At 37.6% G+C, this 15,850-nt stretch overlaps 1 long non-coding RNA gene across 1 annotated transcript in view; it reads left to right on the top strand.

Moving 5' to 3' along the window:
- Positions 1-13,929, top strand: part of LOC140501257 (uncharacterized) — a 51,168-nt gene extending 37,239 nt beyond the window's left edge. The window contains exon 3 of the long non-coding RNA XR_011966118.1: positions 13,551-13,929. This is a non-coding gene — a long non-coding RNA (uncharacterized lncRNA). The remainder of the gene's footprint in view (positions 1-13,550) is intronic.
- The last annotated feature ends 1,921 nt before the right edge of the window (positions 13,930-15,850 follow it).

Here is a 15,850-nt window from a genome sequence, read left to right on the forward strand (position 1 = left end):
ACTAATTGCTTTTATATCACTTTTTAACATGTCCAATTTTTCTCCCCATCTCTCCCCTCCCCCCACCCCCTAATACCTTGCATTCTGATTACCCCTTCCCTCAATGAGCCCTCCCTTCTATCACACCCCATCCTTCCCTTATCCCAATCTTTTCTCTTTTCTTGTAGGTCAAGATAAATTTCTATACCCCATTACCTGTGTTTCCTATTTCCCAGTTATGTGCAATAATAATTCTCAACATTCATTTCTAATACTTTGAATTTCACCTTCTTTCCCTCTCTCCCTCCCTCCCTACCCATCCCCACTGAGAAAGCAAACAATTCAATACAGGCTATATATGCGTCATTTTGCAAAAGACTTCCATAATAATCATGTTGTGTAATACTAACTACATTACCCTGTATCCTACTCTATCCGCCCTTATTATTTTTATATTCCCTCATTTGACCTTGTCCCTTACCAAAAGTGTTTATTTCTGTTACTCCCTTCTCCCATTTGTCCTCCCTTCTAACATTCCCCTCACCCCACTTGTTGCCTCCTCCCTTATTTTCCTGTAGTGTAAGATAGATTTTCTTACAAAATTTAGTGAACATGTTATTCCCTCCTTAAGCCATAAGTGGAGAGAGTAGCTTCACTTTTCCCCTCTCACCTTCTCCCTTTTCTCCTTCATTGAACAAGACTTTTCTTTATCTCTTTTATGAGTTATAGCCTGCCTCATTCCATTTCTCCCTTTCTCCTCCCAGTATTTTCCTCCCTCACCCCTTAATTTTTATTTTATGTATATATTTTTATGGATATCATCTCTCCTGATTCAACACAGCCTGTACTCTCTATGTGTGTGTGTGTGTGTGTGTGTGTGTGTGTGTGTGTGTGTGTGTACAATCCCTCCACCTACCCAAATACTGAGAAAAGTCTCAAGAGTTATAAATATTTTCTTTCCATGTAGCAATGCAAACAGTTCAGCTTTAGAAACTCTTTTATGATTTCTCTTTTCTGTTTACCTTTTCATACTTCTCTTGATTCTTGTGTTTTTTTCTCTTCAGTTCTGGTCTTTTCATCATAAACGCTTGGAAGGCCTATATATCATTGAATGACCATTTATTCCCTTAAAGTATTATACTCAGTTTTGCTAGGTAGGTGATTCTTGGTTTTAAATCCAGTTCCTTTGACTTATGGAAAATCCTATTCCAAACCCTTAGATTCTTTAATGTGGAAGCTGCTAAATCCTGTGTTATCCTGATTGCATTCCACAATACTTAGATTGTTTCTTTCTAGCTGCTTGTGCTATTTTCTCCTTGACCTGGGAACTCTGAAATTTGGCCACAGTATTCCTAGGAGTTTCTCTCTTTGAGTCTCTTTCAGGAGGTGATCAGTGGATTCTTTCAATATTTATTTTGCCCTCTGGTTCTAGAATATCAGGGCAGTTTTCCTTGATAATTTCATGGAAGATAATGTCTAGGTTCTTTTTTTGATCATGGCTTTCAGGTAGTCCCATAATTTTTAAATTGTCTCTCCTGGATCTATTTTCCAGGTCAGCTGTTTTTCCGATGAGATGTTTCACATTATCTTCTATTTTTTCAAACTTTTGATTTTGTTTTTTAACTGCTTGGTTTATCTCATAATCATTCTTTTCCCTAAACTCAATTCTCTCTTTCAAAGAACTATTTTGTTCAGTGACTTTTGAACTTTCTTTTCCATTTGGCTAATTCTGCTTTTTAATGTCGCTTTCTCCTCATTGATTTTTTGGACCTCTTTTTCTAATTTTCTAATAATTCTAATTCTAGCCTCTTTTTAAAGGTGTTATTTTCCTCAGCATTTTTTGGTTTTCCTTTAGCAAGTTGCTAACTTGCTTTTCAAGCTCTTTTATTGCCTGAGTCCAATTTAAGTTCCCTTTGGAGGCCCTGGAGGGAGGGGCCTTGACTTCCTGTGACAGTATACCTTGTTCTTCCTCATCTGAAAGGATGAGAGGAGACACCTGTTCACCAAGAAAGTAACCTTCTATGGTCTTATTATTTTTTCCCTTTTTGGGGCATTTTCTCAGCCAGTTACTTGACTTCTGAATCCTTTGTCAAGAGGATAGTCCTACTGGCCCTCCTTTCTACAGTATCATGTTCAAGGCTGAGATTCGACTCAGCTGCTCAATTTCCCTGGGGTTTTGGGTGGGGGCAGGGCCATCACTGAAGGCTAAGGTTTAGATCAGCTAGGTTGAAGGATCTGGGACCCTCCCTGCTGGGAACTCTGCCCTGGATGTCTGTTCAGGTCCTGTTCCTCCTGATGCTGAGTGGCTAGGGCTGGGCTCTGCTCTGCTTAGTGTCCTGTGAGATAGACCTTTCCTGTCAACCCTCTAAGTTACCTTTGGCTGGAAATATCTTTCACTCTGTTCTCCTGTGGCTTCTGCTGCTCTAGAATTTGTTGAGAGTCATTTTTTACAGGTATTTTGTGAGCTGTGGGGGAAGCACTAGAGTATATGCTCAGCCACCTTGGCTCTGCCCCCTTGGGTTCAAATCTTATCTCTGATATCTGTATGGCCTTGGGAATGTCACTTTACATCCATGAACTTTAATTTCCTCAAGTGTAAAATGAGAGCTTTGGGCTAAATGGCTTCTGAGGTCCTTTTCATTTCTAGATCTATGATCTATGAGTAGCAAGTGGTAAACAACACTGGATAGCATGACACAAGGTGGACTAAATCACAGCTGAGGACATAGAAGAAACTTTAAAAATTGCTTGACTGATTTTTGATATCTACAAATTTAGGTTTCTCAGGCCTGACTCCTTTCCTAAACAGTCCCTGGCCCAACATTATTCACCAGTCTTTTCCTTTTGTTCCAGTCTTGGAGTTTGCCCTATTCATCACCCTCCTTGAGCTGCTTCTTCCTTGAATCTTAAATCTCTTCCTGTCTTTGGACTTTTTCTCTGCTACCTATACACATACACTGGTATGTGCCAACCTTAAGAAAACTGCACTTACCCTACCATCCCCTCAAGAAAGATATATTGCCTTATCTCTCTTTCTTTTAATAGCCAACCCTGCTGGGAAATAGGTCATTTATAGCTTCCATTTCCTCCTATATAACTTGCTTCTTGACCCCTGCAATCTGACTTTTGAACCCACCATGCCAATGAAACTGCAATGTCCAAGGTTATTAACAATCTCTTAGTAGCTAAATCCATTCACCTTTTCTTAGTCCTCATCAATCTGGGACTTTTTGTAGAGACTTTGACCCTTTGGATCACATGTCCCCTCCTCCTAGATATTCTCTCCTTCCTCAGCTTCATGATAATACCTTCTCTTCACCCTCTTTCTGTCTATACACTCTTTTTTTGTATCCTTTGGAGTGTTATTCATTATTTTCCACTCCCTATATGCAGGTATACCCTAAGACCCTGACTTAAGCCTTCTTTCTTCTTTGTACTGTTTTTCCTGGTGATCTCCTCAGTTCCCATGGTTTCAATGGTCATTCGTATGCAAATAATTTCCATATCTACATAATCATCTCTCAACTTTCTCTTAAACCTGCAGTCCTGTATCAATCACCAACAACTTGCTTACCATCTCCACTGGGAGATTCCATAGACATCTCAAATTCAACATATAGAAAACAGGGCTTGTTATATTTTTTCTTATACCTACCCCTCTTCTTAACTTCCCTATTTTTATTCTTTTCAGTAACTCAGGTTTTCAAACTTATGTGGTGATCAGCTCTTTACTCTCTATTCAATTATTTGTAAAATTGCATCAACTCTACTTCTAATTCTCTCTCTTGAATCTCTTCCTTTTTTCCTCTATTTGCACCAAAACCACTCCTTCATCACCTCTGGCTTCAACGATATTAATAAGCAAATTGATCTCCCTCTTTAATTCATTCCCTATACAGTAACCAAACTGATATTCCTAAAGTATAGGTCTGACAATGCCATTTCCTTGGTCAAGAATCTTTGGTGTCTACCTATTGCTTCTAGGATGAAATATAAGTTTCTTAGCTGATATTCAAAGCCTTTGACAAACTTTTCAGGCTCATTTCACTTTATTCCCCATTAACTCTCTTCCCCCCCAGTCAAACTGGCCTACTTATTACCTATCTGTCCTCCATACTTGTAACAGTCTTTCTCCTCATCTGTCCCTTTAGAATTCATAGCATATTTCAGGGGTGAGCTCATGGTCAGCCTCCTACAGGAAGCATTTCCTGATGCCCATAGAGATGTTATAGGAGGAAGCAGAATCAAATGATAGGAAATTATCAACTGGACCAAAAGCTGAAAAGGCATAATGATGACTGAAAAAGCAGTTTTTAGCATGTCATTTATTAATAACAATAAAAAGAGTTGTTTAAATAAATTGGTGAAGTTGGGAGTCAGATTGCAAATGGTTGAAGACAGTGAGTGATGAAGACATGGAAGTGTCAAATATAAATCACTTTTGTAATGTAGTATAGCAGTAATACCACAGGTAACTAAAATTGCTTATATGAACTGAATTCAACAAGCCATGTAATAAAACAATTACAGGTAAAGAGGAGCAAGAACCTTTCACAACTATGGCTGGATGAGGATAAGGGAACTTTTAGCCAATCAAGTGATAATAAAGATCATAAAATAGACAGTTTGGGTCATGTGATTTAAAATTTCTTCTCAAGAACAAAACCATTTACTATAGAATTATAAGAGAAAAATAAATTGGGGAAATATTAGAATCATATATCATTGATAAACGTATGATATCTAACTCATCCAGGGAATTGGCACAAATATATAAATTCTCTCTCTCTCTCTCTCTCTCTCTCTCTCTCTCTTTCTCTCTCTCTGTGTACATATATATGTACACATGCATATACATCATACCAAAAACCACTACCCAATAACTCAAAGTATACAAATTAATAGAGTTTTTAAAATATTGCATTGATATTTATTGTTTTTTAAATCACATTTAAGTCACCCCATGCCTACTCAAAGCAACATAGATATATAGATAAATATGCATATATATACATACATACATATAACAACAAAGAAAAATAAGCATTTCAGGAAATTAATCAACACATCAATGTATTCCAACAGTAAATGGAGTGTTCTGCTTCTATAGCCCATTTCCCCTCATGCGAAGAAGTTAGAGTGGTACATTCTCTTATCTCTTTTCCTGGGTCAAAATTAGTTTATTCAGTCTTGATTTTGTTGTTCCTGTTTTTCATTTATGTTGTTTTGGTCTTCATTTAATATCGTTTTCTTGGTTCTTTCTGCTTCACTTTGCATCAGTTTGTATGTCTTCATATGCTTCTCCATATACATCACATTTTGATTTGAAAAAGTGTTTCAGGTAATTATTAATATTTTGCAATCTTCTTTTGAAAATTCTTTCTTAATGCACTTTGACAACTTCTGCATTGAAGAATGGCCTCAATAGTTTTCAAAAGAATTGTAAACTATAAGTGACCATGTGAAAACTTGCTTTACATCACTAACAATAAGAGAATAGAAATCAAAAGAGCTCTAATGTTTTACCTCACACTAAGTAAATTTTCAAAGATGACAAAATGGGATAATAGTCAATTTTTAAAGGATTGTAGGAAAATAGATATACTAATATCTATTACAAAGTGATCCAATGGTTCTGGATATGACTTTGGAATTGTTCTAGAAAATCGACTGAACTGTCCATGTCCTTTCAGTTTTCAAAAATGCTACACAAACTCATATGCTTCAAAGAAATCAAAGATGGAAATACATACATATTTACATGTATATAATATGTTCATAGTAGCACTCTTCAAGCCAACAAAGAACTATAGAAAAATGGGATGTCCATTGATTGAAGAATAACTGAAAAAGTTACATAAGTGTATATAAATGATACATAAATAGAAGAGGATACTATTTTCTAGTATGGTAAGATAAAGTTAAAAAGTTGGAGAAACATGAAAAATATTTATATACATATAAATGCAATACTGATGGAATAAAATAGGCAGAAGCATGAAGTATGAGAACAATAAACACAATGACTAGAAAAATATGAACAACATGATCAATCAAAGGACACAACTTTGAGAAAAAGAGAGAAGTGAAGGGAGCTCATTCCTGCTTTTTTAAATCTCTCTTCAGAACCATTATGCATCTACAATTCATGGTACACAGTTTCTCATTTAATTATGATCTGTCTTCAGTGTGCACTAATTAGTTTGTTATGTATATTAGTCTTGTATTCCCAAGTGGAACCTAAGGCTTTTGGCATAAGGATCATACCTTACACTTCTTTTCTATCCATAGCATCCGCTGTAGTATTAACTATGTATTAGGCAAACGTTAAATAATTATTGGTTAATAGAAGAGTTAAGATTGGCTCAAGAGAGAAAACATTTTTAATCAAGTGAGTGAAAAATCAAGTGATGAAATAATTCATCCTGGTCTATTATGTGGAATGAGCAATTTGAGAAAGTGGGGAAGTCAAATAGGAAGTTGATGATATGATTTATATGAAAGTGATGAGATTAATAATTGTGGGAAGGCAAGGAAGAAGTAGAGTTCAATGGAAGAGATTCCGTATTAGGAGTCAGAGGAACTGAGTTTGAATCCTGATTTTGCTACTTAACTATGTGGCTTTGAGTCTTTCTAGGTCTCAGCTTCCACATTTGTAAAATGAAGGGAGTTGGACTAGATGGCTTCTGAGGGCTTTTCATATCTGTGTCTGTGATCCTAGGAATGGAAAGATAAAAAGAAAAGAGACAATGGAATTTTTAAACTTATGTGATTTGGGGACCAGAGGAAATGTTGGAGGAGAATGGCAAATTTGGGGAGGTAAAGTAATATGGAAGACAATAACATCATTAGCAATTACAGAAAAACTCAGAAGGGTAGTCAGTTTATGATGGAAAAGTCCAATCTTGCAGATGTTGAGCATTTACTTAAGGGTAACTAGGTAATGCACTGGACAGAGTGAAGGACTTGGAGCAAAACTTGGAATTTTGCTTCAGACACTTACTGTATGAGCTTGGACAGATCACTTAACCTGTCTCAGCCTCAGTTTCCTCAATTGTAAAATGGGGAAAATAAGAGCCACTACCTCTCAGAGTCTGCTATAAGGATTAAATGAGATAATATTTGTAAAGTGCTAAGCACAGTGCCCAGCGCAGAGTAGGTACTTAATAAATCTTCCCTTAATAAATTCTTCCCTTCTTTTTCTCTTTTTTTTCCCTTTCTTCTTCCCTCTTCCCTTCCCCTTCTCCTGTCTCTTTCCTTTCCCCTAACTGTTCCCCCACCCTTTCCTCTTTCTCTTTACCTTCTTTTTCCCCTTCCCCTCCCTTTCTTTCCTTTCCCATTTATCTCCTTCCTTAGGCCTAGGTCATTCTCAACTCTACACCTGTAAAATGACTAGGTATACCAGGTCAACCCTAAAGCCCTTCCCTTCCAGCTCTAAGTCCCTCCTACCTCTTAAAAATGCTATTTCTGCCAACATTTGGTTATGACATCCTAACCAAAGGCGAAAGACTGTAACTCAAGACTATTAATGGTTACCTCCCCAGATAAACATTCCAAGACTATTAGCTCCAACTTTAAAGGGGCATAATTGTACTGCTCAAGTCAAAGTTAGATGGGAAACTTTATATGTGCTGCTGCTTTGAGAAAATTCTACATTAAACTGAAACATTTACTGGGATAAAATTAGGCATGTCATTTCTCAGCTTGGAATGTTGTAATTCCCCCAAGAGTAACAAAATTGTTCCTACCATTTTATGATTAAATTAGTTAAAAAGCAACAACAAGCTGTTGACGTAGGTAGTGATGCTTTTCTGCACTCATAAAAGTCAAAACAGCTTTCATTTGAAAGAAGAAAATTTTGGCAAGCATTAAATGCACAATAATCCTTGTGTTTTGAAAATAAGAATTAAAAGAGGTCTTTGAAGAGTAAAGAAAAAGCTTAAATGTACGTTTATTCCAGAATCCAGGCTAGTTCAGTGAAGAAATATTTCTAGTGACTTGGGCAAATAGAAAAGCTATTTTTAAAAGTTTCTGAAATATATGTTTGTTTACCTGGTGGCTGGAGGTAGACTTTTAAGAAATTCAATACACAGATTAAGAAAAATGTTCTTTTAATGAGAAAATTCAGTATGAAGAATTTGTCTTTAACTTCAAAGAGAATAAGAAATCATAACTTCTACTCTGCATTGCTGGTTAATTTCTCTCCTTTCAGTTCTCCATCTCTGGGCTAAACTGCTCTTCACTTTAGGTACCACTAAACACTTCATTAAGCCAGATTAATATCTGACAATATCTTACCACTAGAGTTACTAAAGCATTAAGGGCATAAAATTCAATTCTTCCTTTGACTACAGGGAGGCACATTTAAATCACTTCATTTCAGGGAGTCAAAAGAGACTTCTTTCCTTCTCCTTCTTCCTTGATATCTTTTGGGGTAACCAGTTATCTAAAAGAACACCCCATCCCTTCTCTGCCCTTATCAACACAACCCTAACCATGCTTCTAGTCGTTCTGTGTGCCATTCTACACAAAGTTTCACTCTGTATCACTACTACCTTCTGTCTAAGACTTTAAAGGGGTGGAGATCTCACCCATGGTAGAATAGCTATATCTATAGAATTTCTAGACAGAACCATTCTGGAATCTAAGCAGTCTTGGAGATGCATGATAGGAATAAGCATTGCCAAAATCACTGCTGTGCATATCTCATATACCTGTATGATACAGCTTCCCTTCTTCCCTTTTTTTCCCTTTCCTACCATAATAGGAGGGAGAGACAGAGGTAAAGACAGGGAAAGAGAGACAGAGAGGCAGAGACAAAGAAACAGAGATAGACAGAGAGGAAGAAAGAAAGAGAGACAGAAACAGATAGAGACAGAAACAAAGATAGAAAGAGACAGAGACAGAAACAGAGATAGAAAGAGACAGAGACAGGGGGTGGGGAAACTGACTTCATATAGGTATAATTAGATAATTAAGTTCATATTCAAATTCATTAGAAAATTACACAAAACAAATAATTGGGATCTATTTATATAACATTTTTCAGGTTTGCAAAACCTTTAATGTTATCTCTTCAGAGCCTCATAAAAACCCTGCGAGGAAGGCATTAAACTTATTATTATTTCCATTTGAAAGATAATGAAACTAAGGTATAGAGGTATTAAATGCCTTGTCCATAGTTACATGGCTTGCAAATGTCAGAGCTGGGACTGCAACCCATATTCTGCTGACTTCAGTTCCAGCATTATCCACTATGCAATACTCCTTCCTCTAAAAAGCTTAATGTTTTCCCACAGAGATTCTTGTGATCATGTGGTCAGGAAAAGCTTCATTTGTTATTTATCATTAATGAGAAAACTTTGGTGTGCTGAAAGGTGACAGATATTTTCTTTCTCTGCAGAACAAGAACATCTTACAGACATGTTGCAAGGTCCATTCATTTCTGGTTGTTGGTAAATCATTTCAGTAATTTCACATTGTATCACATCAGGCTTGCAACATGTTTACCCCATGGAGAATCTGTGAAATAGCTAGTACAAGTACTATTATCCCAGTTTTACAGATGCGGAAACTGACATTTTTTGAGTGACAAGAACACTAAAAAGATAGAATAAGCCAAGGCTCCTTTACATTAGGAGGCTCATAGATTGAGGGCTGGAAGCAACTTTGAGAATCATTAAATCCATCTCTTTCAGACGAGAAAGCTGAGACCCATAGTGATTAAGTGACTTGTTCCTGCGCCCATGCCCTTTCCATTGTACCTTGCTATCACTTTAACTGATTTGCTCATAAGTTTCTTAAAGCATAAGGAGGAATTGAAGCCCAGCTTTCCTGACTATTTATAGAGTTCCATCCCTAACACCACACTGCTTGTCCATGGACAGCAATAGGAAAGAATGCTGACAGAATAGTTCCTCAACCACATGGAGGTTATTGCTTTAATACCAAGATCATTGAAGTGCCAAGATGTGATGAAACCTCAGAAGGATTCAGGAAACAGATAATGAATATCTGTAATGAACTATTTATGGCACCAGTACAGCTAAATGCTGTAGGGCAGCTAGGTGGCATAGAGCACAGGGCTTGGAGCCAGGAAGACTCATTTTCATGATTTCAAATCCAGACTCAGATACTTATTAGTTGTGTAACTTTGGGCAAATCATTTAAACTTTTTTGCCTCAGTTTCCTAATCTGTAAAATGAACTGGAGAAGTAAATGGCAAACCACTCCAGTATCTCCAACAAGAAAACCCCAAATGGAGTCACAAAGTCAGTCATGACTGAAAATGACTGAATAACAACTAAAGCTAAATACGAAAAGTCTTTCAAAGATAGCATTTCAGACTAGGTCTCACCTTAGATTTAGTTAAAGTTCCATTTAGCTATTTGTGGCTACGACTTAGTTTCTAGAAAATAAAATTATGACTGATATAATAGGCAGCAAGGTGCACTTTATGAAAAGGCATGGGATCTGGAGTCAAAGGAAATCAGTTCAAAACCCAAGTCTGACATGCATTGCCTTTATGTCTGTGAAAAAGTCATTTGAACCACTCAGCGTCTTAAATCTTCTCATCTGAGGGGGTTGGACTTGACAGGACCCAAAGGTTCCTTCTAGTTCTAAATCAATGAGCCTCCTAATGTAAAGGAAGTAGTCATCTGTGCTCTTATTTGATATTCCAGCTTTTGCCCTTCCTAACCAGGCACTAATGGGTACACGTATCTATTAGTGCCTAGGGAAGACATTGATCCTCTTGCTTTAAGTACAATGGCATATTTATGCAAACTGGTTTCATAGAACGAAACTGATGGAATGAAACAAAAACTGCTTCCATATTCTATGGATAACGAACTAGAACAGGAGTTTTATGGTATTAGAAAGGCTTACACTGTTGATATTTGCTCAGACGCCAAGCATATGGTCAACAAAATTAGTCAACAAGCAATTAGTCAGTCAATAAGTATTTATTAATCATCTATTAAATCCCAGGAAACTGTGCCATGCTCTCTATCCCTCACATTGGTAAGATTATAGTAATTTGTAGAAATAAGGCCCTATAGAACATTATGGTGCATATAAAGTCCTTTTTAAATTGACTGTTATGCCTCTTAGTTAATGCTTTAGATTCAATAATATTAGTATTTAAAGGAATATTTCTGTAGTAAAAGAGGTAAGCTTATTGGAGGTAGTACAATATTTCATTTCATGAGGTACAATCATCAGATGGGAATATTACCTCAATGACTTCTAGCCTGATCACTGATTCTGCTCCATAAACTGACCTGCCTGGAGTCCTGCCTGAGGATCATAGAATCATAGGTCGGAGTATCATACAGGATCTTTGAGCCTGTGATCCTCAGTTCACCATCAGGAGCTGCTTCCTAGGGAAGTTTAGAAATCATCTCACGTAAACCCTTCAGTTTACATTTGAGAAACAGAGACCCAGGAATCTCCCAAGGTCACATGGGCAGAAGTGGCAAAGGTCAAGATTGAATTCAGGCCTTCCCTTTGACTTCAAGCTCAGACACTTGAGTTCAGTGTCCCTTGGAAAAAGAACTAGAGCAGCAGTGTTTATGGTATGGGAAAGCCCTATACTTTTAGTATTTGTTCAGAACATGGACATATAGTTAAAAAAAATTAGTCAATGAACGTTTAGTTAACAAGTATTCATTAATCACCTAGTAAGTTCCAGGGCACAGTGCTAAGCTCTCAGTCCCACATGTATATCACATTGATGATTCAGTGATATGTGGAAATAAGGCTCTTCCTACTGTACCATGTTTTGGAGTTCTTACAACCTATAACAATATCATTTCTTCCTCCCTCTGTGATGGCATCTTTAGTACACAGACTAGCCACAAGCTCTCCTAGGCAAGCCTCATCACTGAGTTTTTGATTTAAGTTACATGAGGAACAAATCCTTTGAGGGTTGTTAGTGTGAAATCCAAGAAGGAAACAGAAGGAAGGGATGTCCTAGATGCAGTTATTCTCCTTACAATTATTCAGTTGCCAAATGCTATTTACTGAGGGCATTACCCACATTGCATTTAGGTTGTAGAGGAAAATCTCTAACAAAAATGCCATGCAATTAAACTACAGCCTGGGAAAGTGTGTGGCTGATACACACAAGTGAACTGATTGATCACCGTCTAGCAGGTAGCCCAAATCCTTTCCATTTTCCCCACTTTGGAGATACTAATATTAATGTTCCCTGAGTTAAATTTCCAGGGGAAGTAAGGTTTTTTTTGTCAAATAAAATGTATTGAGTTCCACCCAATCATTGTCTGTCTTGTAAAGGCTGCTGAGGCCTTTAGACATCCCAAGCCACTCCTGTGAAGCTTCGGTGAATGTAGATAGGACTAGTAGAGAACCTAGGTCCCAAAGGGAGAGATCTTATTTTTTCTAATTCTTCACTATTTGCATAGATTGTTGGATCAGATCCTTATCGTTCTACTTACTCCTGAGGGTGCATTGAATTCCATCCCTGAAGTAACTTATTAGAAGAGAATAAGGTGAAGGAACTATCCATTTTCCTTCTCTACTTAAGTAGTCAAACTCATACCTGAGGAATGAGCACAAGCCAATGCTTCCCTGAATGTTCGATGCCTTGGGGTAGCGTACTTTATTCTCTAAATTTCACAAATAACTAATCAGGTGTAAAAGGATAATTGCACGGTTATGTTTCTGATGTTAAATACCATATTGGAATGAAACGGATCAGATTAGGAACTGTCTTTTTATTAATATAAGGAACTCCCAGATGAGGACATTGTCTATTAAAACAGATTGACACCTCCTTTGCAGCTCAGAGAATTGCCCAAGAGTGAGAAGTTAAGTGACTTGCCCAGGATCACACTGCCAGTGTGTGTCAGGGACAGGATTTGGACTCTTCTTCCTGGCATTTTGAGCCCAGCTTTCTTTTCGCTGTGTCAAGCTGACTCTCTTATTAGACATTAGTAACAATTTTGCAGAAATCTAACAAGACCAATCTACCATTATTGGAGGATTTTCTGTTCCTTCCTTTTATGGTTTTTTGTTTTTTGTTTTTTTTCCCACTTGGGGGTTGTGTGTACAGAACATTATAGTTCATATGAAGTTCTCTAATAGCTCCTGTCCCTTAGATCAGGGGTGGGAAATCTGTGGCTGCAAGGCCACATGTGGCCCTCTAGACCCTCAAATGCGGCCCTTTGATAGAATCCAAACTTCATAGAGCAAATCTCCTTAGTAAAAGAACTTGTTCTGTAAAACTGGGACTCCGTCAAAAGGCCATACCCAAGGACCTAAAAGGCTTCATGGCTGCAGGTTCCCCAGCTCTGATAATTTAGATCATCCTCTGGATATAGTGTTACTAGTATTTGAAATTTTCTTGAATGACCAAAGCATTTTGGGCATGTGCGAAGAAGCATGTCATTTTTTTTTTTTGTACTTTTTAGGTGATCCAGGACAACTTGACAGACACTGTCCTTTGGAATAGATTGTCTTGTATTCCAATGAGTTGTGGCATAAGAGACACCCATATTACTGTTTACCTCAAGTAAAATCTTTCTGTATTATCTTTTTTCCCACTGCAGAATATATCAAGCATATTTGCTCCACAGAAGGCTGGAAAGAAACAAGCCCGAAGGTGCTCCAGTAACTTTCCTTAGGAAAGACAGAAAATGTCTGGTGGAATCTAAAAAGCAGCTTATAGAAAACCTTCTGAAGATGTGCCTTTCTTTCTTCCCTCCATTTTAATCTGTAACACTTTTGCCCAAAGGAAAGTTAGATAATTAAATAAAGGAAGGTTCCAGGCTATAATTTTATACTGTGCAAGTAGAAAGACAAGTGTATTCTCCCTCAAACATCCTATGAACATTCCACAATGTGTGAGCACACCCCAAGTCAAATCCTCCTGAGTCAACATTTCCTTATAACATTGTTGATACTCATCAAACAGGCTTCATGGGATGTAAGGTCGAAGAGCATTGGCCTTGAATGTCAGGAAGACCTGAGTTCAGATTGTCCCACTGAAACATACTGGTTATGTGGGCAAGTCTCTTAAGCACTTAGGGACAAAGGCAACTTTCTAAAGTGTCCCTGAGGCTCCATCCTGGCCCTTCTCTCTTTACACCACATCAATTGGTGATCTCACCCGCTCCCAGGGACTCAGTTATCATTTCTATGTGGATTATTCTTAGATTGACGAATCTAGTTCTGACTTCTCGCTTTCTCTCCAATTATGAATCTTTCACTGCCTACTGGATATCTCAAAATGCATGCCATGTACACACTGTAAACTCAGTATATCCAAAATTAAGCTCATTTTCTCCTCCTAGTTTCCCTATAACTGTCAAGGTCACTCTTCTCCTCTCCTCACAGTTACCCTCACAACTCAGGTGTTACACATCAGCTCCTTCACCTCCCACGTCTAATCTGTCCCCGACTTGTGCTGATTCTACCACCAAAACTCTCTCCTATATACCCCACCCCCTTCTCTTCTCTGATACTGTGACCACCCTGGAATAGCTCTTAATTACCTCACACTTGGACTATTTCAATAGTTTACTGGTTGGTCTCCCTGCCTCAGATATATCCTTATTCTAGTCTCCACTCAGCTGTCAAAGCAATCTTCCTAAAGGGTTGGTCTAAATATGTCACACATCCCTAATTACTAAACACCAGTGGCTTCCTATTACCTCTAAAATCAACTATGAAATCCTCTGTTTGAGGTTGAAAGACCTCCATGATCTTCCCACCCTAAGCTTTCCAATCCTTTTTTCACCTTACTCTTCACCATGTGCTCAAAGATCCAGTGGCAATGGCCTTCTTCTCTATACCTTGAACAAGAAACTCCTCTAGCTTGGGACGTTTTCACTGGCTGTTTACCATTCCTTGAATTTCCTCCCTCCTTGTCTCTGCCTCCTGGTTTCCTTGGCTTCTTTCAAGTCTTAACTAAAAACCCATCTTCTGCAAGGTGTCTTCCTAAATGTTAATGTTTTTCCTAAGTTGCTTATCTCTGATGTATCCTGTATTTGTCTTCGTTTAGAAAGTGAGCTCCTTGGGGGAGCCTGTGTTTTGTCTTTCTTTGTGTCCCTAGTGTTTAGCACAGTTCCTGGCACACAGGTGCTTAAGAAATGTTTATTATTGATGATCTGTTACCTGTACTGACAGAGGGAGTTTCCTTTCTGGAGGATAGATCACAAATGGAAAAAAGAAGTACAGTAACTCCATGCTATTATGTCCTTCATCATCAGACACAGAAAATGATGTAGATTTGCTTAAAACCCCATAAGATTAACCATACTCTCAGAGTCAATCCCACTTGTTCTCCTCTTTAAAATAAAATAAAACGTTGTTCTCATAGGAGTACTTCATTCCTTCAATAGTTTTTTTACCTAAATTTGTATTTTCACAGGAAAAGTCAATGCTAGGTTAGATATACCTATATAAGTTTTATAGCTCATGAAATGAAGTTCAACAATTATATTCTATAGAAAAAGACATCCTTGCAAATTATGCATCGATGTGACTTTTCTTTTTCATATGCAGTCCTCAATTAGTGGCAAGTCATTTTTTTTGCAAGACCATCATGATTTACATTTCTAAGTTTTTATCTGATAAATTATCTCTACCCAAAATTAAACATTTCATCTCTTGTGCAATTCAAGAAATGCACAATTTCAAGAAAATTTTTTTTCAAGAATTTTCTTCTGAGAAGTCAAGGTCTGGGCTGCAACATTCACATCTTTCTTGCTTGAAGCAAGAGAGGTTCCATCTACCCATACTTCTTTGCAATTGTTTATTTCTAGTTTGCCATTCACTTCCATTATCCACCTTCTACCAAGGTCCCACCCAATGTCACAAAGCAACTGTGAGAAAAGGCTGGTAGTTT

The sequence above is a fragment of the Notamacropus eugenii genome, chromosome 4 (assembly GCF_028372415.1).
Source record: "Notamacropus eugenii isolate mMacEug1 chromosome 4, mMacEug1.pri_v2, whole genome shotgun sequence".
NCBI classification, from domain to species: domain Eukaryota; kingdom Metazoa; phylum Chordata; class Mammalia; order Diprotodontia; family Macropodidae; genus Notamacropus; species Notamacropus eugenii.